Source organism: Protopterus annectens, chromosome 7.part1, assembly GCF_019279795.1.
Source record: "Protopterus annectens isolate FY-2018-M chromosome 7.part1, PAN1.0, whole genome shotgun sequence".
Classification (NCBI taxonomy): Eukaryota; Metazoa; Chordata; order Ceratodontiformes; family Protopteridae; genus Protopterus; species Protopterus annectens.
This window is the reverse complement of record NC_056740.1, coordinates 383,912,630-383,938,604: the sequence shown is the minus strand read 5'-3', so window position 1 is coordinate 383,938,604 and position 25,975 is coordinate 383,912,630. Positions and strand designations below refer to the sequence as shown.

Sequence of the window (25,975 nt, the reverse complement as noted above, 5' to 3'; positions counted from 1 at the left end):
TCCTTATGGATCTTAGGGATCCCAAAAATTACGGGGGTTTTTGGCATTTTAATATCTATATAATTGTAAGTATCTATGTCAATATCCCGTGCAAAAAGAGGTCCTTGAAGTAACTTCTATTCCTCATATATGAGGTATTTACTTCATTTAAGGATGCAACAGAATATGCTGGCCCTTCAAGTATGTTCTCCATGATATTATCATATTTACATTTATCAAAGATTGCTAGGCCACCTCCCTTATCTGGTTTAATAGCCCTTACTTGTGCCTTGCTTAACCTATCCAGTTCCATAAGTTGGTCCTCCGAAGCATTCTTAGTGGTGTTAAATCTACTATTTTTGTTAGAGGCTAGGTGTCTTATGTCCAATTCACATACTTTCTCAAAAAGTAGTAAACCCGTATGCAAGGGTGGGTTATATATACTCGCGAGTTTTAATCCTCCCTCATTGTTGGTCCCTTGATTATTGAAGAGAAGTTTTAAATTTAACTTCCTAACAAAAGTTTTTAAATCAATAATTGTCTTAACCAAGTCACATCTAGAAGTAGGGACAAAGTTATTGCCATAGGCCAAAAGTTCCACTAGGCAGGGATTGATCTGGAAGGAAGAAAAGTTATAGATTTTAAAGTCACCTTTCTGATTGAGCAAAATGGTTAAATCATCTGTATCACTTGTAATATTGTCAGGTAGTAAGGTCAGTTCTTGTTGTTCCAGTTCTTTTTCTGATACTGTCGTGCTGTCCTTTGCCCTAAAAAACAGTCATTGTCTGCTTCCCCAGATCTTTCTCCATTCCCATTATTACTCCTGGTGTTATAAACTTTCCTTCCATTATTTCGTTCGATTGCCCTTTTAGTGAAACTGTTGGCAGTGTGTCCTTCTACACTCTGCCCACTTCTTTCAGGTGGAGGGGTGTTGCTATCATCACCATCCCTTTCGTTATTTAAGTCAGTGTCTTCACGAGGAGGGGGTTCTTTTAATTTAGGGTAAGCGGAGTTATTTTTATAACTCAGCCTATCCCAAAAAAGTTTTTTGTTTTTGGTCACCTTGAATTTTTCTATCACCCCGTCAATACTCGAAAAAATTCTAGAGTAGTCGAACTTGTATCTTTCAAATTCAAAGTTTTTCTTAAGCTCATTGTCAAGAAAGTTCACTTCGTCCAATAACTTGGTTATCTCCATATTATAATATTTAATGATCAGTTCTAACAATTGGAGTCCTTGATTGTCAAAAAGTAGCCCCAATTCTTTGAGGAAGTCATTATTGGTAAACAAACCCGTTGGACAAAAATTAGAACGCAAACCCTTCGGTATCATCTTTTCTTTTATACATTGGTTAAAATAAGCTACTTCCAGTTGTAGCTTTTTTAACTTCAATAATTTAGTATCAAAGTCCTTCAGCAAAACATTAATGGAATTTCCACTTACTAAATTCGGTCCAAGACTAGACCCTGGAGTGTCAGCGTGATTGCCAAAAATGAGGTTATCTGTGTTGTGTATCCACAAGCCGAAGTTTGGAACGTCTGTAGTCCCTGGAGGCATCTGTAACATTGCCGAATGCCCTTTTCCGGTTACACAGTTTTGCGAGCCGATACCAGCCCAAGAAGCAGATTGCCCCGGCAGGACGCTCTCTTCGTTTTGCCATCGTTGCCCTGCTGGAATAGAGAAACCTGTGTTTGCAGAGTTAAAATCATTCCTGGTACACGGCTCCCCAGAAGAATTAAATCTTGCTGTGGTTTCCGGACCACCCGTCAGGTCCCCGTTCGCTTTCGGTGCGGCTTCCAACCTTTGGTGAAGGAGTTCGAGTCTGTTGGACATCTTGTCCATCCTTGTAGTAAAAGCCCTTATAAGGGCTGTTAAATCAGTTTGTTCTTCGTTAGAAGCAGAATTCCCAGTGTTAAACATATTGGGGCTAGCTGAATTGGGTGGACTGCTAAGAGACATACCAGTTGAAGACGATACAACGAGAACTGTTGAAAAGAACAAATATGCAGTCGCCCAGGACAGCACGACAGTATCAGAAAAAGAACTGGAACAACAAGAACTGACCTTACTACCTGACAATATTACAAGTGATACAGATGATTTAACCATTTTGCTCAATCAGAAAGGTGACTTTAAAATCTATAACTTTTCTTCCTTCCAGATCAATCCCTGCCTAGTGGAACTTTTGGCCTATGGCAATAACTTTGTCCCTACTTCTAGATGTGACTTGGTTAAGACAATTATTGATTTAAAAACTTTTGTTAGGAAGTTAAATTTAAAACTTCTCTTCAATAATCAAGGGACCAACAATGAGGGAGGATTAAAACTCGCGAGTATATATAACCCACCCTTGCATACGGGTTTACTACTTTTTGAGAAAGTATGTGAATTGGACATAAGACACCTAGCCTCTAACAAAAATAGTAGATTTAACACCACTAAGAATGCTTCGGAGGACCAACTTATGGAACTGGATAGGTTAAGCAAGGCACAAGTAAGGGCTATTAAACCAGATAAGGGAGGTGGCCTAGCAATCTTTGATAAATGTAAATATGATAATATCATGGAGAACATACTTGAAGGGCCAGCATATTCTGTTGCATCCTTAAATGAAGTAAATACCTCATATATGAGGAATAGAAGTTACTTCAGGGACCTCTTTTTGCACGGGGATATTGACATAGATACTTACAATTATATAGATATTAAAATGCCAAAACCCCCCGTAATTTTTGGGATCCCTAAGATCCATAAGGATGTTAAGAAACCACCCTTTAGGGCTCTGATAGATAGCCGGCTTTCCTTGACATACCCTTGTGCCCAGTTAGTAGATGCGATTCTCTCAAAATATTTGAAAGAAGTACCTTACATCTGCAAGGATTCTTGGACTTTCTTGGACAAGATAAGTAATATTGAATATGACGAAGTTGTTAATTTTTTAACAATAGATGTCATAGACTTATATACATCCATCCCCCACTTGGAGGCAGTTGAATGGATTTCCCTTATGTTAATGGAATTGAAAGCAACAAAAAAAGAAATCAATGTAGTTACCCAGTTATTGGACATCATTCTATCATCTAACTATTTCACATTTAATGGTAAATATTTCCTGCAGAAGCAAGGGTCGCTATGGGGTCCCCTTGTGGGGCCAGTGTGGCGAACTTGTTTATGGCACATTGGGAGAAGGTAAATATTTTTAACCATCCGTCAAGAAAAGCTAAATTAAAATTCTACACTAGATACCTGGACGATATTTTCATTTTGTTTGAGGGTGACAAGAAAAGAACTTTGTGGCGATTATAAATGACACCACATCCTTCTTAAGGTTCACATCAAAGTTCTCCGATGGAGAAATTGATTTCTTGGATATCAAATTAAGTAAGGATTCAACAAGGGGTGAATATTTTTCAAACATTTATAGAAAACCTACGTATTGTAATTCCTTACTTCACTTCAGGAGTTGTCACCCTTACAAACAAAAGAAAGCTATTATTAAGGGTCAGTTGATCCGAGCGTCCAGGATTTGTAGTACAGAAGTCCTATTCCAGAAGGAAGTTGACCTTCTAAAACTTATGTTTACCAATAGAGATTACCCAGTATATCTATTTGACGACTTACTTCAGGAGATCAATGATAAAAGAGCTTTAGGAAATTACTCTCCACTGTTACCAGTGAAACAAATGCTGGATATGGCTATAAGTCCAACAATGGACTTAAGTGGAGAGCTAACCACTGCGATAAGTATTGGTGGTAGTAATATGTCAGACTATGATAAACACACTATGAACAACTTCGAATGTAGTTTTATCACCACCTTCAGCACTGATTTTAAGTCAATTCAGTTTATTTTGTACAAAAACTGGTACTTTATCTCTAACAACCACCAATTGTTGGATAAATTAGGAAATAAACCTAGGTTTATATATAGAAGAGGAAACAGCCTAAAAGCTCTATTACAGAGACACAATGGAATTAACCTCATTACTAGAACGAAAGGATCTTCTCAATGTGGGCAATGTAATTACTGCCACTTTGTGAAAGCAACAAGTGTTTTTTGTATCCGTGGTAGACAATTCAGTATTAACCAAAAACTGAATAGCGAATCAAGATCTATCATTTACTTGGCAACGTGCAACTGTTGCCCAGCCTTCTATATAGGTAAATCTGATAGAAGGCTGAGGGACAGAATTTACGAACACGTTTATGCAATGAGGAAACAGAACACTGAAAATGCTTTAGCAAAACATATAACAAAAAACGTAGGACACAGTTTTGAATTCATACCAATTGATCAAGTTTGTAATACAGGACGAGGAGGGCCAACACCACTGTTCCTAGAAAATAAGGAACTAGAATGGCAGTTGAGGCTGGATGCCTTCTCCTATCCTGGCCTGAATGAGCATTGTAATATAACATGTATACTGAGATTAAGGAGTTATCAAAGATAAACATTAATAGATGGCCACTTACTACCTGGTCATTATTTTAACAGTTAATACTAAGTAACAAAATTACAAAAGGTAGGATTTTTAGGTGACTAGTGATACTATAAAAGTTTCACTATATTAATAATTTGGCTGACATGGTGGGAAAAACATCTTCTTAATAATCATAAGAATGATGGGCTATAAAATACTCGAGGTAGACTAATATTACACTTGTGATTTTGTCCACACATGACAAAACGAGTCAATGTAAAGGATGTGTATTTAATTCAAAAAACATAATAAGTACAACAATTGGAGTATTAAAACTCTTTATTTCTAGCGAGACTACCACTGAATGTATGTGGTGTGTTGATTGGGATGGAGGTAGTATTTTGGAGTAAGTTCGGATGACTTTGAGGCAGTCAGTTAATAAATAATGTCATGGTATAATTTTTAATATAAAAGCTTTTATGCTTTGTATAGTTGTTTTCATGTAATATGGATGAACAAAAATTTTTCATGGAGACAGATCTTGTATAATGTCCTAGTATAACATGATTTATTATCCATGAATTGGTTAGGGATGTCTATTGAAAGTTTTAAATATATTTTAAATGTAATAAGGAGCATAGCCCTTTAATAATTTATTTTGTAAAATAAACCAGTTTGGCGGGTTATTTTTAAACTCTGAAGAAGCTGTGGCTGTAGCTTCAAAACGCATGTTTCAGCTTAAATAAACTTCTTTATCAAAGTTTTTGTGGAGTTGTTCATTGGTGGTGGCACGTTTACCTTTCATTGGAATTTACTATAATTTCTTTGGGCTGGGAGCTTGCTACATCGGGCGACTGCATATTTGTTCTTTTCAACAGTTCTCGTTGTATCGTCTTCAATTAATAAGAATACTTATAGGGTAAGCTATAGAAGAGAGTGAGCAGGGCTTTAGTGTGGTTAGTAATTTTAGAATTAGGGATGTAGGTACTGGTTGTAGTGAGAAAGGAGGATTGGGTGAGTTATTGTTAGAGGTAGATATGGAGTCTACTTGTGTGGTATTTCGGGAGTTAGGGTTGCTTTTTGTAGATGAATCCTTGACTAGTTTTTGAATAGTGTCAGTGAAATAGGTGTTTAATATTTGTGCTGTCTGGTGGGGGGTCTTTGTCGGGAGATGGTGATGGATTTTGAATGTTACCAGGATTAAGTAGGGAGGATACAAATTTCCAGATTTTTTTGGATTATTACTTTGGGAGGATAGTTGTGAGGAGAAATAGGTTTTCTTATCGGTTATGATTTTTTTTTTTTTTTTTTTTTTTTTTTGCAGTATTTCAAAGTTTATAATTTTGTCCATTTGCTTGAGTTCTGCTTTTTTTTCTGTATTTCCAGGCTTTGTCTCTAGTTTGTTTTGTTAGCCAGGGGGCAAGGTTAGGTTTTGTTCATTTTGTACGAAGAGGTGCAGTGCTATTTAATTTGCTAAGAAAGACGTTATTGAAATAATCTACAGCGTCATCCAGAGGCATTGTTTTTATTGTGTCCAGTTTTGAGCTTGTAGGGTATTAAGTATGTTTTGATCAAAATGGGCAAGGTTCCTGGTAGATTTGTATGTGTGAGGTTTGGGGATTTGTATTTGGGTTCTATGTGTGTAAGCAGGTAGGTGGTAACTTAAAGTGTTTGGGAGGATGCCGGTATTTAGTAGTGGGGTTGAGATACTTGAATCCAATCTATTGTAGGTTCTGCTTGGGTATTTAAAGCACGTGTAGATTCTGTGATGAGTTGGTGAAACTATGAAGGTTAATGTTGGTAGCAGGAGCTTTGGAGGTTAGGTTTTGCCAATTAATGTTAGTGACTCCTAGAATAATAGTTTCTTGGGAGATATTTTGGTTAATCCAACATAGGAAGTCTTCCAAATGGGGGATGGTTTGACCTGGGGCAATGTAGATAGCAATACACAGTTGTTTATTAGGGTTTATATGAAGGGATGTTATTAGGATTTCCATACTATTGAAAGTGGGGACAGGTTTCAGATGAATATTTATTGTTAAGGAGTCCCGATAAATTAAGGCTACACCTCCACCTTTTTATGGGGTTTTATTACCAAAATTCTACCATTATTTTGTTTCTTTTCTCTTCTGTCACTGTTGGAGTCCCTCTCTCAATCAGTATTATTACTCCATTTTCCTTTGCCCATGATACTGTGCAGAATATCCATTCTGTAATTCTTTCTTTGCCAAATTCACATGTTCATTTCTATTAAATGTCTCCTGTAACATTATTTGTACCCTACACTACTTAATATACGTCAGTGCTCTTTACTGCTTGTCAATACCTTCAGTGCTAGTTACATTCCATGATATAATTGATCAGATAGTCGTTCTGATAAGAAGCTATTATTTTCACATATTCTGCATTACAGTTCTTTTGAATATGTGTTTCCAACTTGTAAGTTACATCCACACACTAATGCCTGGCAGGTTGATCTTGTCTGCAGTTGCTGGTTCTCATCTCTGTTTGAACCAATGTCCCATTTTCCCAGACTTTTCACTTCAATAAATACGCCTGAGATACAAAAATTAAATGTCTCCCAACCATTTTTAAATTACAGAGAATGCACAAAACTATGTAGTTTACAAAAGGGGAAGTTATTCCTCCATATAGGAACAGTTACCCCAAAACAGACAGCAACACCTACAGACTTTTACCTATTGTAAAATTATGTTTAATCATGCTGGAAGGGCATGCTAGAACCTCTGTTCCCTCTTGCACAGATATCACCTGTCATTGTCCTATTTTTGTTTCCCTTCCAGATTTGAAAAACAACTTGCATACTCTTTAGTTAATAGATTTGTAGCCTTAAGAAGAAGTGCACTGGATACCCTTAAATGAATGTACTTAATTGTGCATTATTATATTTAATACTGAAATGCTGTTGGCTGATGGGAATGCATCTGTTTGCAAGTGTGTTCATTTTTATCAATATCAGGTTTCATTTTTTCACTGAACTGCTTTCCATTTCCCCTTTAAATATTAATTATGGTGTTTCTTAAATAAATGCATAGGAGCTCATGGTCCAGTCATTTCCTGATTAATTAGTTGCACCTGTAGACAAACTGCCTATACTAGTGTTGGAAAACTTTACAAATGCAAAAAAAAAAAATAAATAAATAAAAACAGCTTTTCTTCAAATGCTAGAAATCTATCATTTGTTTGTGCTTTCGATTTTCTAGCCTGTTTGCTTAGAGAAAGAAAAACCCTTCCCATTTTTATCTAAGATGTAAACTAAGAATATTAGTCTGTATATCCAATTGTATAATACCAGGACAAATATTATTATTTAAAACACATAATAAGATCAGTTACTCTTTTCATTCCTCCCCAGCAACCCCAAATCACAGCATTATTCCACTTGTATTCTATCGTTCTCTTGTTACAGTATAAACTCCAGATACATTATAGTCAAGAAAAAATACTTGTGTAGTGTAATATCATTAGCATAAACAGCAGTCACTGATAAGACCCCCCACTTCTCATTTAAATTACTACTGCATACCCTACAGAACTACTTTAAAATTTAATATGCAGTTTACTTCAGAAAATTATTACTAAGAACAAAACCTTTTTTTTACTGACAGTTACATTTTCAGCCCCTTCATTATCTCTCTGAAGATTTATGACAAAGTGGGAATGATGCTTTAGATTCTTCCCACCAAATTAACACAGTTACCAAACTTAGTTTTTTATCTACTTCTTCATTAGCAAAGTTCTCGTATCTAAACTGCATCTTATGGAGATTACAGTTTACAATTCTTCTATTTACTTCCTAATTTCTCATTATCATGATCTTCCTCCTCATAATCTCTACCACCCAACACTAGTCTCTGCTTCATGTCCAAATTATTATTCTAGTCATCTCTTCAGTTTTTTTTTCTGCTTAGTCATTTTGCTTTGGAGCAATATAAAAGGTTTCACTGGCAAGTTCAATCTTTGGGCTTTTTTATTGCCAGTAGAATGAGGCACAGAGTCCCCCTTTAACTTTCTTAGCTCCCTGTTTGGTGGGTATTTTTGTTATTTCCTACACAGCTTTTTCTGCATTCAAAATGTCTTTGATCCTCTGGGAAAATATTCTAAGGACAACTGGATATAGCAACGTGAATCACACACCTGCTTCTCGACATCCCCTGATTGCAGCGATAAACTTGCTGTAATTCTGTCTGATGGATAGTGAATAATCATTTTCTGTAAACAGACTGGTGTCCCCAATTTTTAATACTTTTCTCCACTGCCACAGTTTTTGTCCAGAGCAGCTCTTTCTGCTGGCATGACTGTATATTTACAAATAGAGGTATTAGTTTCTTCTCATGGCCATATTTGGAACATACACATGGTGTGCTCTTTCAATTAATAAACCTTGCTGTGATACCAGTCCAGTTGCTTATTTGTACTTTTATAAAATTAATATAATTTATTCCTTCCAGTTTCTCTGACATAGCAGAAAGTCTGTGTTTTTTTCTGTGTGATGTGCCTTCTTATTCTAGTTTATGAAACGGGTCTTCCTGAGAAGCCTTTTATTTGGTCAGTATTTCTGTCATTTCAACAATTTACTTCTGCAATTTTCTCAGAATGTCTGAATAGATCTTTAAAACATTTTGTATTCTTTCCAGCCTTTTGCTATTTGACTTTATATATTCCTCCAGTGCCTCATTTATGTTAAACAACTCAGAATACATTTGATTTATGTTTTTCTTTACTTGAAGCCATCTCTTGTATCAAAGCTGAAACCTGAACTGTTATTTGTCAAACAGCTGCAAGGTTCTTCACAACCAGAGTTTTTTTTCTTCTTATCCTTTTCTAGTTGATTTTCTTTGACTTTTTCCAGATCCTTCTTTACTAATATTTGGTCAGTGTAGTGACTAACCAGTAACTGCATTTTACCCAAAGTGTTAGCTTTTATTATGATTATTATCATTTTTTTACACCTCTTCTCTTTTTCACTGTGGGAGAGCTCTAATCAACCTACTTTTCAGTGTGCAGTTGTCATCTTCATATTTCATGCCTTTCATCCCTTGGCCTCCCTTTGTGTGCTCCATATAGGAATTTACAGACAACTTTGAAAGTTCATATTATAAAGCTTGGAATTTGGATTTTTTTGAGCAGCAGCAAAATGTATATTCATGTGGCACAGTTATAAAGGGGTACTGTTCTGAATTGAGTGATTATTTTATGGTGTAAAAAAATGTCCTCAGTGTGGTGCCCTTTAGTGCATGCTGCTGTTTGTTTTCCCTTCTTCAATCATTTGACATACCGGTCACTTAGTATAAAACTCTAAATTGTGTCATTGGGTTCATATAAAAGGTAAAGGGAGGTGTGTTATCTGTTACCAGAAATGTTGCAGTCATTAGGCTAACCTCAACCTCTTGCTTTTGACATCAGTGGGAATAGGGATTTAGGTTGTGTACACTATAGAATCAACAGGAAAGAGGGAAGTTATGCACTTTTCCAGGACTCAATGGTATTGATTTATTGGAAAGTTTTTACTTAGGAGACAATATATCATTGTGGTCTACTGCCATTGAGGGTGTCTCATATATTTGCTGTGGCATGCCCTATATATATATATATATATATATATATATATATATATATATATATATATATATATATATATATATATATATATATCTATATCTATATATATATATATAAAATAGTGTGTGTGTGTGTGTGTATACTTATAAACATCAAAGTACACAAATCTCAAATGGATAACAATCGACCCCAAAAGATCGAAAGCCAAAACAGTGAAAAACACATTTATGATTTTATAGGGGACAAGCTATCCATCTACACCTCCTAATAATTTTATTTATATATATATATATATATATATATATATATATATATATATATATATATATAAATAAACTCTCAGATCCCACTAAAGTGGGGAAAGGGCAATATCCCCAGTCCCCACTCTGCGCAATCTTGCAAAGACCTAACACCGACGGAAGTGATCAAATGAGTTTCGATCACTTCTGCCAATGTTAAACATGTTCAGGATTATGAATGTTCAATTATATGCAGTATTTCCATATGGGTGTAGTGCACTGGATTGAGCAGACAGTGCCCTGACACCCAGTAGCTCAATGTCAGAACATCAAAATCACAAATATCGACACGCTCTGCTCATGCTCTGAGAACTACCCTGGAGCAAAAGTGTCAAGTGTTTTGGGGGGGCTGTGCCCCCCACATCACTGGTAATTCTATATAATTTCTCTGAGATCGCACAATCCCCAAGGAAAGGACATATTCCCCTACCTGGAGATTGTAGATCTCCTGTCTGTGTTGACCAAAGAGTGTCAATCTACTGGGTGTCTGGGCAGTATCCATTCAATACGGTACCCTATACCCACAGTTTTCTGTCAAATTTCAGTTTAGTTGACATAGGATTATACATAACCATTTGATCGTGTGAATGTTTGAGTGTGTGCATATTACAGCAAAAAGAGGATGTGTGGTTGCAGAAGGTAAATGAATGGGTGTTTGGTTTAGACAAATTTGGGTTGTCTGTAGTGGTAGAGTTTCATATTCAGATTTAGGGATCCAGATATAATGTGCTTTTTTGCCTCCCTGTCTGATCATCAGACCCCCTGTTTTTTTATTTTTCAGAATCAGAACAGAATTTGCTGAGTCCTTAAAAACAGTGTAGTACAGTTGAACTCTGTCCACTTGTCAACAGGAAAATGGAACAACCGATTTTCTAACAAGCAAAAAAGTAACTAATTTGAATGATCAGCTCCCTCTCTTTTATAAGAGTCCTAGGCAGAATTTCCATTTTTTAGGAAGGTGCTTTCTTGCTTCTGCTGTTACATACTTATTGCATGGGAGGAGTCCCAACAAACTACTGTGCTAGTAAGAAATACCTGTGTGACATAGTGTGGTATTTTCCAAAGAGTATTATTAGGTTTTAGGCATTGCAGAGGTTTGGACAGCCACAAAATGGTAATGGTTCCATTTTTAGATTGCAGTACATTTCCACAGTAACAAATGTCCCCAACTCCCTTCTACATAAGATTAAACACTTCATTTAAGTATTACAGTTATTAAAACATAATTTACAACCCAACGTATTTTAATTTCTAAACACTTACTAAAAAGGCAAATAAATTCCTTTTTAGTGCTCTGTGGTCAACCACTCACTCCTCTTAAACATTCTTGAATCCCTATCCTTAGAATCTAAGGTTGTCCACTGGTTTAGATCCTATCTCACTAACAGGAAACAGGCTGTCCTCTGGGATAACAAACTCTCATCTCTTCTCCCAATTTCACTCGGGGTACCCCAAGGCTCTATTCTCGGACCCCTTCTTTTCTCCCTCTTTATAAATGACTTACAAGTAGCTATTCCCCAAGCTATATGCATACAATATGCTGATGACTCCACACTAATTTGCTCTGCTAAATCCATTTCTGAACTACAAACTAATACCCAAACTGTATTTTCCAAAGTTGAAACTTGGTTCCTAAAACGTTGCCTCCTCCTAAATGCAAAAAAAAAACAAACTCTTACTTTTTAGGCCTACTACCAGATCCCCTACATTAGACTTCACTATCTTATCTAATAATGGAACCCTTATATCTCCTGACTCTACTACTAAACTGCTAGGAGTCACGATTGACAACAATCTTTCCTTTGACTGTCATATCAACAATACCATTAAATCTGTAAACAGGAAACTTGGCTCTCTCTATAGAATTAAAACTTTCTTAACCCCCCCAGCCAAAGTTACTCTTGCCCACTCTCACCTTATTTCCACTCTTCTCTATGCCTCACCAATCTATACTAACCTCAAGAAAAACAATCTCTCCAAACTGTCTACCACTTACAACAATATAGCTAGATTTGTTACTGGTAAGCCTTTCAGAACTCACCACTGTCTGAAACTGCAGCAACTTAACTGGCTTGAACTGACTAACATGCTGTTTCTTTCCCAACTCACGTTTGTCCAAAGAGCTTTCTATCAACCTCAAAACACACCTGTACTTTCTAACCTCTTAATCCCTTATTCTAATCTGAACTCACTCAGATCATCTAATAAACTGCTAGTCACCTTAACCAAATCTAATAACCTAGCTGGTGATTCCCTCTTCTCAAATTCCATTGGTAAACACTGGAATCAACTTCCAACCGAACTTACTTCCATTGCATCTACTGTTCTGTTTAAACAAAAACTTAGAATTTACCTTATAAGCCACTGGATGTGCCCCTGCTCTAATCCTGATTGAAAGTTAATTTCCTTAGTTAACCCTCTTTTTTCTCTCCCTATTCTTTTGTACCTCCTGCTTTCTCCCTTAGTTCTCTTCCTCTACCATTTATAGACCTCTCCCCTATATCTTTCCTCTATATGGTTATGACTCTATTCCAGAAACTATATATCTTTTATAAATCTGCTTTCTCCATCTGTCATTGTTCCTCTTCCTTGGTCTTGCACTTTCTCTTCTTGGTTTTAAAAGATGTAATAAGCCTTAACATGTTGCTATTACATTGTCTAGGAATTTAAAGTCCTTTTCTTTTGGTAATTATTTTCATTGTCAAAGTCCTAGCTGAGTGTAATCTGTTTTGTTATACCTCGTTGTCTATATGTGGAGCTTTTCTCCCCGGGCCTCTGCTGAAAATGGAAATATATCCAGTTAGACTAGCCCGGTTAACAAATGTAAAATAAATAAAATAAATAAATAAAATAAATAAATTCAACTTTTAAAGAATTACTTAAATATTTTTTTAATTGAATCCATCTTTAGGATAACTTGGTGCACTTCCCTTGTGGGGATAAAAAGTTACATTTCTAAGTTGTTTCATTACAGCATTTTTTACATATAGTGTGAGATGGTGTGGTTGAGATCAGGGTTTTGGAGTCTTCCATTGTTAGTCAAAATACATAGGAGTCATTTCAGCAGCCAGACATATGCCAAAATTTTGAGACTACACAGCGTCAGCACACGCTTCCAGTCGATATCAACGGAAATTTTACAGCATTTACCCTGGATTCAGCCACGTCTTCAAAGTTCACTTGCCGGTTGGATTGCGGCTCTGACTGGTGATTAGTGATTGGGTGTACTCTGGGATTTGCTTTCATATATATATATATATATATATATATAAACTCTCAGATCCCACTAAAGTGGGGAAAGGGCAATATCCCCAGTCCCCACTCTGCGCAATCTTGCAAAGACCTAACACCGACGGAAGTGATCAAATGAGTTTCGATCACTTCTGCCAATGTTAAACATGTTCAGGATTATGAATGTTCAATTATATGCAGTATTTCCATATGGGTGTAGTGCACTGGATTGAGCAGACAGTGCCCTGACACCCAGTAGCTCAATGTCAGAACATCAAAATCACAAATATCGACACGCTCTGCTCATGCTCTGAGAACTACCCTGGAGCAAAAGTGTCAAGTGTTTTGGGGGGGCTGTGCCCCCCACATCACTGGTAATTCTATATAATTTCTCTGAGATCGCACAATCCCCAAGGAAAGGACATATTCCCCTACCTGGAGATTGTAGATCTCCTGTCTGTGTTGACCAAAGAGTGTCAATCTACTGGGTGTATCCATTCAATACGGTACCCTATACCCACAGTTTTCTGTCAAATTTCAGTTTAGTTGACATAGGATTATACATAACCATTTGATCGTGTGAGTGTTTGAGTGTGTGCATATTACAGCAAAAAGAGGATGTGTGGTTGCAGAAGGTAAATGAATGGGTGTTTGGTTTAGACAAATTTGGGTTGTCTGTAGTGGTAGAGTTTCATATTCAGATTTAGGGATCCAGATATAATGTGCTTTTTTGCTTCCCTGTCTGATCATCAGACCCCCTGTTTTTTTATTTTTCAGAATCAGAACAGAATTTGCTGAGTCCTTAAAAACAGTGTAGTACAGTTGAACTCTGTCCACTTGTCAACAGGAAAATGGAACAACCGATTTTCTAACAAGCAAAAAAGTAACTAATTTGAATGATCAGCTCCCCTCTCTTTTTATAAGAGTCCTAGGCAGAATTTCCATTTTTTAGGAAGGTGCTTTCTTGCTTCTGCTGTTACATACTTATTGCATGGGAGGAGTCCCAACAAATTACTGTGCTAGTAAGAAATACCTGTGTGACATAGTGTGGTATTTTCCAAAGAGTATTATTAGGTTTTAGGCATTGCAGAGGTTTGGACAGCCACAAAATGGTAATGGTTCCATTTTTAGATTGCAGTACATTTCCACAGTAACAAATGTCCCCAACTCCCTTCTACATAAGATTAAACACTTCATTTAACTGTTACAGTTATTAAAAAATAATTTACAACCCAACGTATTTTAATTTCTAAACACTTACTAAAATGGCAAATAAATTCAACTTTTAAAGAATTACTTAAATATTTTTTTAATTGAATCCATCTTTAGGATAACTTGGTGCACTTCCCTTGTGGGGATAAAAAGTTACATTTCTAAGTTGTTTCATTACAGCATTTTTTACATATAGTATGAGATGGTGTGGTTGAGATCAGGGTTTTGGAGTCTTCCATTGTTAGTCAAAATACATAGGAGTCATTTCGATATTATTCAAATGCATTTTCATTGACCGTGTCTAACAGAGCTTTTTTAAAACTATCTGGAAATAATACAGAGCTAAGTATATTTTTTTGGTTCTACAGAATTGTGTACTGTAAAATGTTGCTGGACTAATTTTATTCAGAGTTGTGCACTGTTATTTTTGATTCACTGTATAATTTTTCAGATCTCTGCTGAAAGTGTTTTGTCCCACCCTTCCTCCCTATTTCTGGTTTGTTGTTTAAATTTGGTGGCTTTTGCAGTTGCCCGCCCCACTGTAGATTTGATCTGGGACACACACCCCAGTCCCATCTCTTTACCACATTCTACCTAATACACTCCTTCTGTACTTGTTTTTAGTCATTTTTAATTTAATTGCATTTTTTTAAACTGTGTGTTGTCTAATATTGCTACATACTCAAGTGTGCTAGCTTGCACTGCATTTGAATTGTTTTACTGCTGTTTTAGCTACTTTTCTGTAAAAAAAAAACTTTAAGCCTGTTTCCTACCTTTCCTGTAACTAGTGTAGTCCAGATACAGATTTGCTGTATCCAGGACTGTATGTAAGCTTCTGAGCCCCCCCCCCCCAGGCCTTTCTGTGTTGGAGGGCAGACTTCTAGCTTGTCAATGGGAGTGGTAAGCACTAGATAACCTGTCTACCACATAAGGAGTGGTTCTGGTCCAGAAATTGTAGTTATTGGCTGTCTGGGCAATCTTTTCCATTTTTCTTAACTTTCTGATTTGAAAGCCTGCATTTGCACTTGTTTTTTTCCTGTAACTAGTGTAGTGCAGATACAGATTCTTAGTTTTAGCATTTGAATTTGCTTATTCGTGCTCAGCACTTGTTCAGAACTTGTTATGTGTTATGTCTGTAATATTACACTGTAACAAACTGTGTTGTACTGAGTTAAGCCTGTAACTTTGTATCGCAACAACCAGTAGAAATGGTTGTGTTCCAGGTTAGTCCTTCATGTGGACAGTTCAAAGTTTGTATTTTGGCGCCTTTTGTTTGTTAAGTCTTTGAACAAAGTTGTCGACTGCATTATTATTCAATACTTTTCCTACTTTACTGTAATACGGTGTTTCTAATTAGACAACTGTCAAGCAATTTATAGCTGTTTCATTTTATGAGTGTATACTTTGCTGGTGTACAGCCGACAATTGCAGATGACTCCTGTATAACAAATTGTGCCTCTACCTATCTTCTAGGATTTACATACAAAGTATAACCTGTTTTGCTTACTTCTGTAGTATAACTCTTCTTGAAGCTGATAATTGTTGTTTGCATATTGCTATTTTTTAGAGTATTAAGGTTTACATATCCTTTTTTCCACTCTTCACACTCTCACTCTCTTTCCTAGATTTTAACTACCCCTCTAACGGGACCTAGCTAAAATACATAACAGAAGCTTGGCCCTCTTTGAAGACCTGAACTGCCCAAACGTATCCTATTTACCAGACTTTGTTTGGGAAACAAGTAATATTACAAAGAAAGACTGACTAAGTATGTTTTAACTATATATATGTCCCTGTATATTCGAAGTGTGTTCCTAGCCTAACTACCTGCCCAGGCCTACCAGCAGCCAGCAACTCTCCCTATATCACTGCCCAGACCCTTATTCCTACTCTGCTATCTTTATCACTTGCATTTCTGCCTATCCTTCTTTGACTTCTAATATATTTCCCACTGCTTCTCCCATAACCTTACCTTCTCTTCTCACCCTTTGCCAAACCTACTGTTTTCAGCCTTCTACCTGTATCTACTCTCTAACATAGTCCCTATCCCCCTCCCTTGCCATCTCTATCCTGACCTTAACCTGCCTACTACAGCTCTGCCTACTATCACCTTATCTCCTAACATTATTCTACCAGTTCTAACTTACCTGCTGTTTTTACACTTGACTGATTGTTTCCTCAATTTCAGACTCCTCTGGCTGACCCAGCTCCGTTCGCCCTTCGGGCTCACTCCGCTCCCCTCCCTACCCCAATTCCCACCCACCCCCAGGGGTCCTACACTTATAGCCCCATAGACACACCCCCTACCCTATTCTTCCAATCCTCCTCCCTCCCCTGAACACACCCCTACTCTAAATTTCCAACCCCCCCTCCTCCCTCAACCACCCTTACCCCTTCTCAATCTCACACTCACAGTGAATTCTCTCTATTTTTAAACTCTACTTCCTTCACTCATACCACCTTACTGTACTCTATTTACACTAAAATCTACCTCTTTCTTGGTACCTGGTCTCTGTTATACCCCTATTCCTCTGTTATCTTTCTTATATTCTTCCATACTTCTCCTTACTATAACAACACCTTTCTACTCCACCCTCTCTTACCTCTCTTTACCTTTCATAGATACACATACTTCCACTATGTCTCCACTCAAGTCATCCCACATTTTACTTTCCACACTATTAGTTACCACCCTATGCTCAATATACCTTCTATCCCTCTATGAGAAACCACTGCATGTCCAACCTTTCAATCGATATAAACAAACTACAATATATCTAAATCCTCTAAATTCCTATCCATATATTTCTTCTACACCTAGCTATCAACCACCTAGATTCCACCGACTGTCACACCTAAAATACAATTTGTCTTTAGACTACAAAACTAAACTTCTAACCTTTCTAAAATGTAAACACACTATGAAACCTAGCAAGGAGATATCCACCCTAACCCTGGTCCAACTTTCCACTCTCCCCTAATGACCATACCCAAACTCAATAACACCTTCCTAATAGGACATCTTAATACCCAAAGCATAAACAACAAAATACCTTACATGCATTCCCTCCTACAGATACATTCATTTGACATTCTTTGCATCTCTGAGACATGGCTAAAGCCCTCCACTAAAGACACTGAGATTACTCCCCAAGGTTATAATATCATAAGACTTGACCGTCCCAACCGTAAAGGTGGTGGAGTTGCAATTCTTCATAAAAATCATCTAAATATTACTACCCTTCCTGCCTTTCCAACACAAGATAACAAAATAGAAGCTATCATTTCAAAACTACAATTAAACACCAAAATCCATCTATATTATATGCATGTACCTACCACCTGGTAATAACATACCAATCCTCGAAAATTACCTTAGCTGGATATCTATCACATATCCCCAAGAAACCATCATACTAGGTGACCTGAATATAGACTGGAATAGCATTACTGCTGATAATCCTTCTTCTCATATCAACCTCCATGGTTTTATCCAAACTATAACCTCTACTACAAGGCTCAACAAACACAGTAATAGAGAAAGCATTCTAGACTGGATTCTTATAAATAAAGTCAAAGATAACTACAAAGTAGGAATTTTACCTGATGATGTAAGTGATCACTCCTTAACATTCATAACAAGGGATAAGGCTGATTGCATAAACCCCTGCATCATAAGACATGTACGCACCATCAAACACTTCAATCCAGAATTGTTCCAGTCTGAACTTACTGCATGTAATTGGAACCCATTAAAAACACTCCCTCTTGAAAATGCAGTAATGTACTTTAACTCTACTTTTTTATCTATCCTTGACTTGCATGCTCCTGAACGTAGCATTAGAACTAAATCCAATGCTGCCCCCTGGCTCTCCCATGAAACCAAACAACTTATTCTCACTAGAAATAAAGTCTGGGCCACATGGAGATCACATAGAAAAAACCCTGATCTTCTTCACTTCCGCCAGCTTAGAAATCTAACCAAAAAAGCTATACTAGCTGATAAAAAGAAATTCTACTTCAATCTGCAAGAAACCCATCTTAATAATTCAAAACTTTTCTGGTCTTCAGTTAATAGACTTCTTTCCCCAGGACGTTCAAAAACACCTTCCCCACTTAATTCTGATCCTGATACCCCCCAAAAAACTGCAGATGCTTTCAATTGTTTCTTCACTGAAACTATACAAGCTCTTGCTAATCAATTAAACACTAATAACTCACACCCAACATGTAACCTCATTAACTCCTCCTCCTCTAAATTCTCTCTACATCCCATCTCTACATCTTACATATACAGACTCCTTCTTAAGCTAAAACCTTGTACCCCCTCTGCGGACAAGTTACCTTCACTCTTTCTACAAAAAGCTGCCAAGGCTATCGCATATCCTATTTCTATTCTCATTAATAGGACAATCAAAGAAGGTATCATCCCTGATATATGGAAGGTCTCCCACATTATCCCACTCCATAAAGGTGGTAACTCCATTGACTACTCTAACTTTAGACCTATTGCTCTCCTCTCTCCCTTGGCCAAAATAATGGAGAAATGTATACACCATCAGCTTGTACAACACCTCTCTCTCCACAACATCATAGCAAACAGTCAACATGGATTCAGACCTAATCACAGTACTACTACTGCCCTTCTCTCCTTTGTTGACACTATTAACCTGAACCGTAACAACAACCTACTCTCTTCTGCCATCTTCATAGACCTCTCCAAAGCATTCGATATGGTTAACCACTCCTTATTAATCAAAACTCTAGAATCACTATCTTTTGACATCCCTGCCATTAGATTGTTTTCTTCTTATCTCACTAACAGGAAACAGGCTGTTCTCTGGAATAACCACATCTCTTCTCTTCTGCCAGTTTCTATTGGAGTTCCACAAGGCTCTATTCTTGGCCCTCTTCTTTTTTCCCTCTTCATAAATGATCTCCAAAACATAATCCCCAAGCTACTTGCATTCAATATGCAGATGATTCTACCCTCATCTGCTCTGCATCCTCTACCTCAGAACTTAGATCTCTTACTCAAAATGTCTTTAACACCGTCGAGACATGGTTTTCTAGTCGATTTCTCCTACTAAATGCTAAGAAAACTAAACTCCTCCTCTTTACTCCTACCTCCAGAACCACCCCTTTAAACTTCACTATCTCTTCTAACAATGCAACTATCATCTCTCCTGACTCTACTACTAAACTGTTAGGTATTACAATTGATAATAATCTCTCTTTCAACCAACACATTAACAACACCATTAAACTTGTCAATAGGAAAATAGGATCTCTATATCGGATTAGGCCTTTCCTAACTCCCTCCTCTAGGACTAGGATCGCTCATTCCCATCTTCTTTCCTCTCTTCTCTATGCTTGTCCCATTTTCACCAACCTCAATAAAAACAACCTTACCAAACTTTCTACCAGCTATAATAACTTTGCTTTCAAGCCGCTACAGGTAACCCCTACAGAACACACCACTGTCTCAACCTGAAACTACTAGGCTGGCCAGAATTCCAAAATTATCTTGCAACCCAACAACTCACTATTGCCCATAAAATTCTGTACCATCCAACAAACACCCCTATACTCTCTCAACTCATTATCCCCTACAATAATCTTAGCTCTCTCCGCTCCTCTAGCAAACTATTGGCTAATTCCACAAAATCTAATAACACCGCTGGCAACTCCCTTTTCACAAATTCAGTAGGTAGAAAATGGAACCAACTTCCTAGTAACATAACAACCATTGCATCATTACCTCTTTTCAAACTAAACATCAAACTTCACTTCCAAAACCACTGGCTGTGCACATGTAGTAAACCTGATTAATCCTTCACTACTCAGACTCTACTTCATTACTGTCTCCTATGTTAAACTTTTCTACGATCCAACTGGCTTTCCTCCTCTTCTGCCACTTGTTTTCCTATTATTCCTTGCTTATAGACTGGCTTCTAGCTCTCTTTGCTTGCTAACTATCTTACTTGCTGTCCTTCCTTCAACCTACCTCTTCTTATTACTCATATTCTTAGCTCTCTTTCTCACACTTACTATCCTATTATTATCTCTCAAAGTATTTTATAACTTAATATGATGTCATTGAGTTTAACTGTGTGAAGTAGTATTTATTTATTTTTTTAGTTATCTTTATCAGTCTTAGTATAGTATAATTTATTTAAGTATTTTTTTTTGTTACTGTCACTATGTGAGTCAGTATTAAGCTCACTAGTAATAATGAGTAACTGTAGAGTTGTTAGTTTCTGTCTCTTAAAACTTTTCTTAAACTCTAGTATGCTTGCCTTAAGTGTATTCTCTGTGGAGCTTTTCTCCCCGGGCCTCTACTGAAAATGGAAATATCTCCAGTTAGACTAGCCCGGTCAACAAATGTAAAATAAAATAAATAAATAAATAAATAAAATTGTAAGCACTAAATAAGCTACTAATTACTATAGCACTCAACCTTCCTCATTACCTAGCGGAAAACAGTTTTTGCACTTACTTTGCTCACTTGCTTAGAGAAAAACAGCTCTTGTACTCACTTTCCCCGCTTATCTAGAGGAAAATAGTTTTTTATTCAGGCATGTCAAAGGGTCAGCTCCCATTGTTCTCTCCTGTCTATCTGATGAATCTGGGCATCTTGGGGCAATGTAGAAATTGCCTCATGTACACAGACAACCCTCTCCTCCTACCACCCAACACTACAACCTGTGAGAGATGCACTTATCTAGCCAAACTGAAGGTAAAGCTCTCTCCAACCAAGACTGAACTTGACATTCAAGAGGAGAATGTAAACACTTGTACCACACCACACTTATCACATGGTCTCATTAAATCTACACCACCAAAATCCACACATAGAAACACGAAAACATTCGCGGAGGCTCTCGATAATAATCTACCCAAGCAACAGAGACCTCCAAAGCAGAAACGCAAGCAGCTTCCACCTCCCAACACAACCCAAATGGCACATAACCCACAGACTCAATGTGCCACGGAACCACAGCTAATAAGGCAAAACAATGTATCCAACACACTAGTCATAGGTGACTCTATAGTCGGGCACACTGATGTCCCTCTCTCCGGGCTAAACAAGGAGAAGGTTGCTGTCAGCTGCCTGTCGGATGCCAGGATCTGCCACATAACCCACTCAGGTCACTCCACAACAAGTATAAATATGACTCTATCATTGTCCGTGTTGGTGTGAATGACCTGAGACGTACCTCCTTGGACTACATGAAAAAGCTCTCCGATCTTGTAGCCCAGGTAGGTATGATCCTAACCCTGAGTAGCATTCTGCCATCGCCCAGAATGATACCGCAGTACAGGGACAAAATGATTGACTTCAACAATTGGCTAAGCTTCTGGTGTCTTTCTAAGGGGATCCAATATCTGTCTGCTTGAGATGACATGGTCGACAGACCACGATGCTTTGCCAAAGATGGCCTGCATCTGTCGCCCCTGAGATTCCGGGTACTGGCTAAAGCTCTTGCCACCCCTATAGTGCCTTTTTTAGGCAAGGTTCAAATGACAAATTCACCTCCATAACAGGAACAGGCAAGCAAAAACTGAGGGTAGTGCTACTCAATGCTAGAAGTCTAAATCTTAAAATGCACTTACTCGAGGCACTCCTTAAAATGGAGAACATCAATATCTGTGCAGTGACTAACACCTCTGCACTACCAGGCTATAACTCATACCACACTTTTTGGCCATGTAACCTGGACCAGAACACCAAAGGCGGAGGTGTGTCCATATTCATTAAGGATATCCACACCTCCAGGCTAATTGCTCATCATAATGCATCCGAGGTTATCAAAGTGCAACTAACTCTGGACAAAATGGTAATCCAAATTATAGCTTGCTACAGATCCTCCACCATGCCCCAGGATTCCCACTCCTCTTTTCTTGATGAACTGGAAAATATTAGGGTTCAACCAAACACCCTAATAATGGGCGATTTCAACTACCCCACCATTAACTGGGAAAACTTCTCCTGTACCAACTCCTTCACACAACGCTTTCTGGAATTCATAAACTCCAATGCCCTGGATCAGCTTATCCACACTCCCACCAGGGGCAACAAATATCCTAGACCTAGTCATTACCAACATGAGTGACTGGTGTTCCACACCTGAAGTCAACTCCTCATTGGTCCGATCCGACCATAAGCTAATCACCCTTGATATCCACATCCCACCCCCACCCCCCCATTAAGGAAACCATGGTAAAAAATTTCTCCAAAGCCAACTTCATGCTTTTTAAGACAGAAGTGGTGAACTTCATGACACCCATGCAGATGGACAATACAGTTACGACTGTTGAATCCTACACAAATGCACTCTATAAGCACTTACATGAGTGCATGGATCGTGCTATCCCAAACAGAACCAAGATGCTATCCTCCAAAAAAAGGAAGCCTATCTGGTGGTCCCCTGCCATAAACAAACTGTACAACAGAAGGAAGAAATTGTTGCAAAAGAGAGTAAAATCCCATGAGTGGAGGAGCTCCCTGGTCAGCCTCAGTAAGAAGCGGAGATCCCTTATAAGATCCTCCAAAGCTAGCTACGAAAACAAAATCGTCACTAATTCTAAGGACAACCACAAAACATTCTATAACTATGTCAAGAATCTCAATGGCAGCACCCAGATCTGCTCTGAGTTACAGCGCAACAGCATGAAAATTACAGAACCAATTGATATTGCCAACATCCTGGCAGATAGGTTCAGTGCTAACTTTACTCCCCCCACCCCCTAAATTTCCCGTATCTATACAGGAAGAATGCAGAGTCCCTGTAATCATAACTACACAGGTAGAAGCTGCACTCTCTAAAGCCAAAAACACAGCATCCATGGGACCAGACAGCATCCCAGGCTACATTTTACACGAACTTCAGAACAAACTGGCTCCCTACCTAAGCACTGTGTTCAGTCATAGCCTCACATCAGGCTTTGTGCCCACTGAATGGCGTACAGCAACAGTTATCCCACTCCTCAAAGGGGGAGCCACCACTGATCCTGGGAACTATCGCCCTATTAGCCTGACGTGCCTGGTCTGCAAGGCCATGGAACATATCATCATGGAACTCATAAACAAACACATTGGTAACCTTCAAAATCTGGATCCCACCCAGTTCGGGTTTTTGAAAGGCAGCTCATGCCTCCAGAACCTGATCAACTACTTTGAGGCAGTCACGAAAGCCGTAGATGAGGGTAAGGTGGTTCACACAGCCTATCTTGGTTTTGTGCTATCTTGACCTCGCCAAAGCTTTCGACATCATCCCCCATTCTGGAATTATAGCTAAACTCACTAAACTAGGTATAAATCCCTATGTCAAAAGATGGGTTGCCAACTGGCTCACTGACAGCACCCACACTGTAAAGGTTGCAGACTCCAAATTTGACCTCAAACCAGTGACAAGTGGAGTACCACAGGGTTCAGTCCTGGGACCTCTCCTGTTTGGTATCTAGTTCTCTGAAGTACAGGCTAACACAGAAGGCCTCTGGCTAATGAATTTTGCAGATGACTACAAACTAGGAGCCATAGTCGAGTCCCCAAATGATGTAGAAATCCTACAGAAGGGCCTCGCTGAGACAGATGCCTGGTGTCAGAGCCATGGTCTCAAGCTCAATGCCAAAAAGTGCATTGTCATCCCCTTTGGTAAAAACTCTGTACCCATGAACTATTACATAGACAGCAGTCTACTTAACACCGAATGTGTGATAAGAGACCTTGGGACCCAGGTGGACAGTAGTCAGTCCTTTGATAGTCACATTGCCACAGTAGTCAGGAAGGCCTTCTACATGGCACACCTCATCATAAAAGGGTTGTCATCCAGGAAAAAAGAGGTCATTGTTCCCCTCTACTCAACACTCATTAGACCCATTATAGAGTACAACACCCCTTTTGGAATGTACCTCATAAGACACCTGCAGCAGCAGGAAAGGCCACAGAAGTACCTCACAAAGAGGATTACTGGCCTCAAACAAATGCCCTACACTGACCGCCTCAAAAAACTCCAGCTTTACTCCGTAGCATATCGCCTACTCTGAGGTGATCTCTGCCTAACATATAAAGCAATGTCAAACCCAGAGCTGTTGGACATGCTACACCTAAAGAAATCCTAATCCCTCCGAGCTACACACTCTAGGGACCTAAACCTTGTCACCACAATAAACAGGACATGCTGGAGGGTAGATTCCAGTCCCAGAGACTTCCCACACTCTGGAACAGGCTACCCATCTATGTCAAGCAAAGTTCTTCATTAGCACTCTTCAAGAAAAGTCTTGATGAGTGGATGGGAAATAAGAAATGCACCCCGAGGACCACTTATGTGTCTCTGCTCGACAGTGGCACAGGAAAATAACTTTCTTAGGTGTTATAAGCCAGGGAACCTTGTTGGTTAGGCTTACGTAGGACCTCGGTTGGGTTAAGGGAATTTTCTCTTTTTCCCTGATATTGTGCAATCTCAGAGTTAAAACACACACACACACACACACACACACATATATTTGTATATAGAACTATGATCAGATTACCTATGATAACCTGTTTATTATGTGTTCAAGACATGGGTGCCAAGAATTTCACCTCGAGAGAAAAGTTTGAGAGGTGAATCTTGGCATCAGTGTAGAAAACACATAATTTAGGGTTCTGGTCAGAGATCCAATCATAATTCTTTGTGGTGCATGGAGCTTGTATCTGCTCCAGATACTACTAGTTATAGTGAAAAGAGAAAGAAAGAAAAGAGCACTGAGTGTTTTTCAGGCTTACACAGTTGTAAAGCATGTAGCAACTTAGTGAGCATTGTTAGAAAGGCAGTGTAACACACAGTCCCTTACATTTACACTCACCTTGCCATGCTTCTAAACTGTCTGGATTTTCACAGAATGCCCAGATTTTTGCCTCATTTGTTTGATATGTTCCTCATAAACTCTGTGGTTTTCAGACGAATTACTTAGGATTTTAGTCACTGTATAGTGACATACATTTGAGTTTCCGAGTTCGTATCCTTCAGAGAAAATGTAGGTGAACACAAAGCCTGCTATTCTAGCTACTTTATAAGTTTGTAAGAGGAAGGGACACCTTATTAGTACGGACAGCAGGCATAAACAAATATTTTCTCCTGCTGCTGTCATTTACTGGTTAGTACTGGCAGATTTTATTGCCTAACCCGAGACCTGACCTTAACAATTAAAGTAGGGGTGGGGGGTGCTTAACATTTCTTAAATGCAGGTCTTGTGCAACTCTAG

At 38.3% G+C, this 25,975-nt stretch overlaps 1 protein-coding gene across 14 annotated transcripts in view; it reads left to right on the top strand.

Moving 5' to 3' along the window:
- The window catches only part of MYO5A (myosin VA), a 4,204,798-nt gene that overhangs the window by 3,956,308 nt on the left and 222,515 nt on the right, over positions 1-25,975 (top strand). The window lies entirely within an intron of this gene.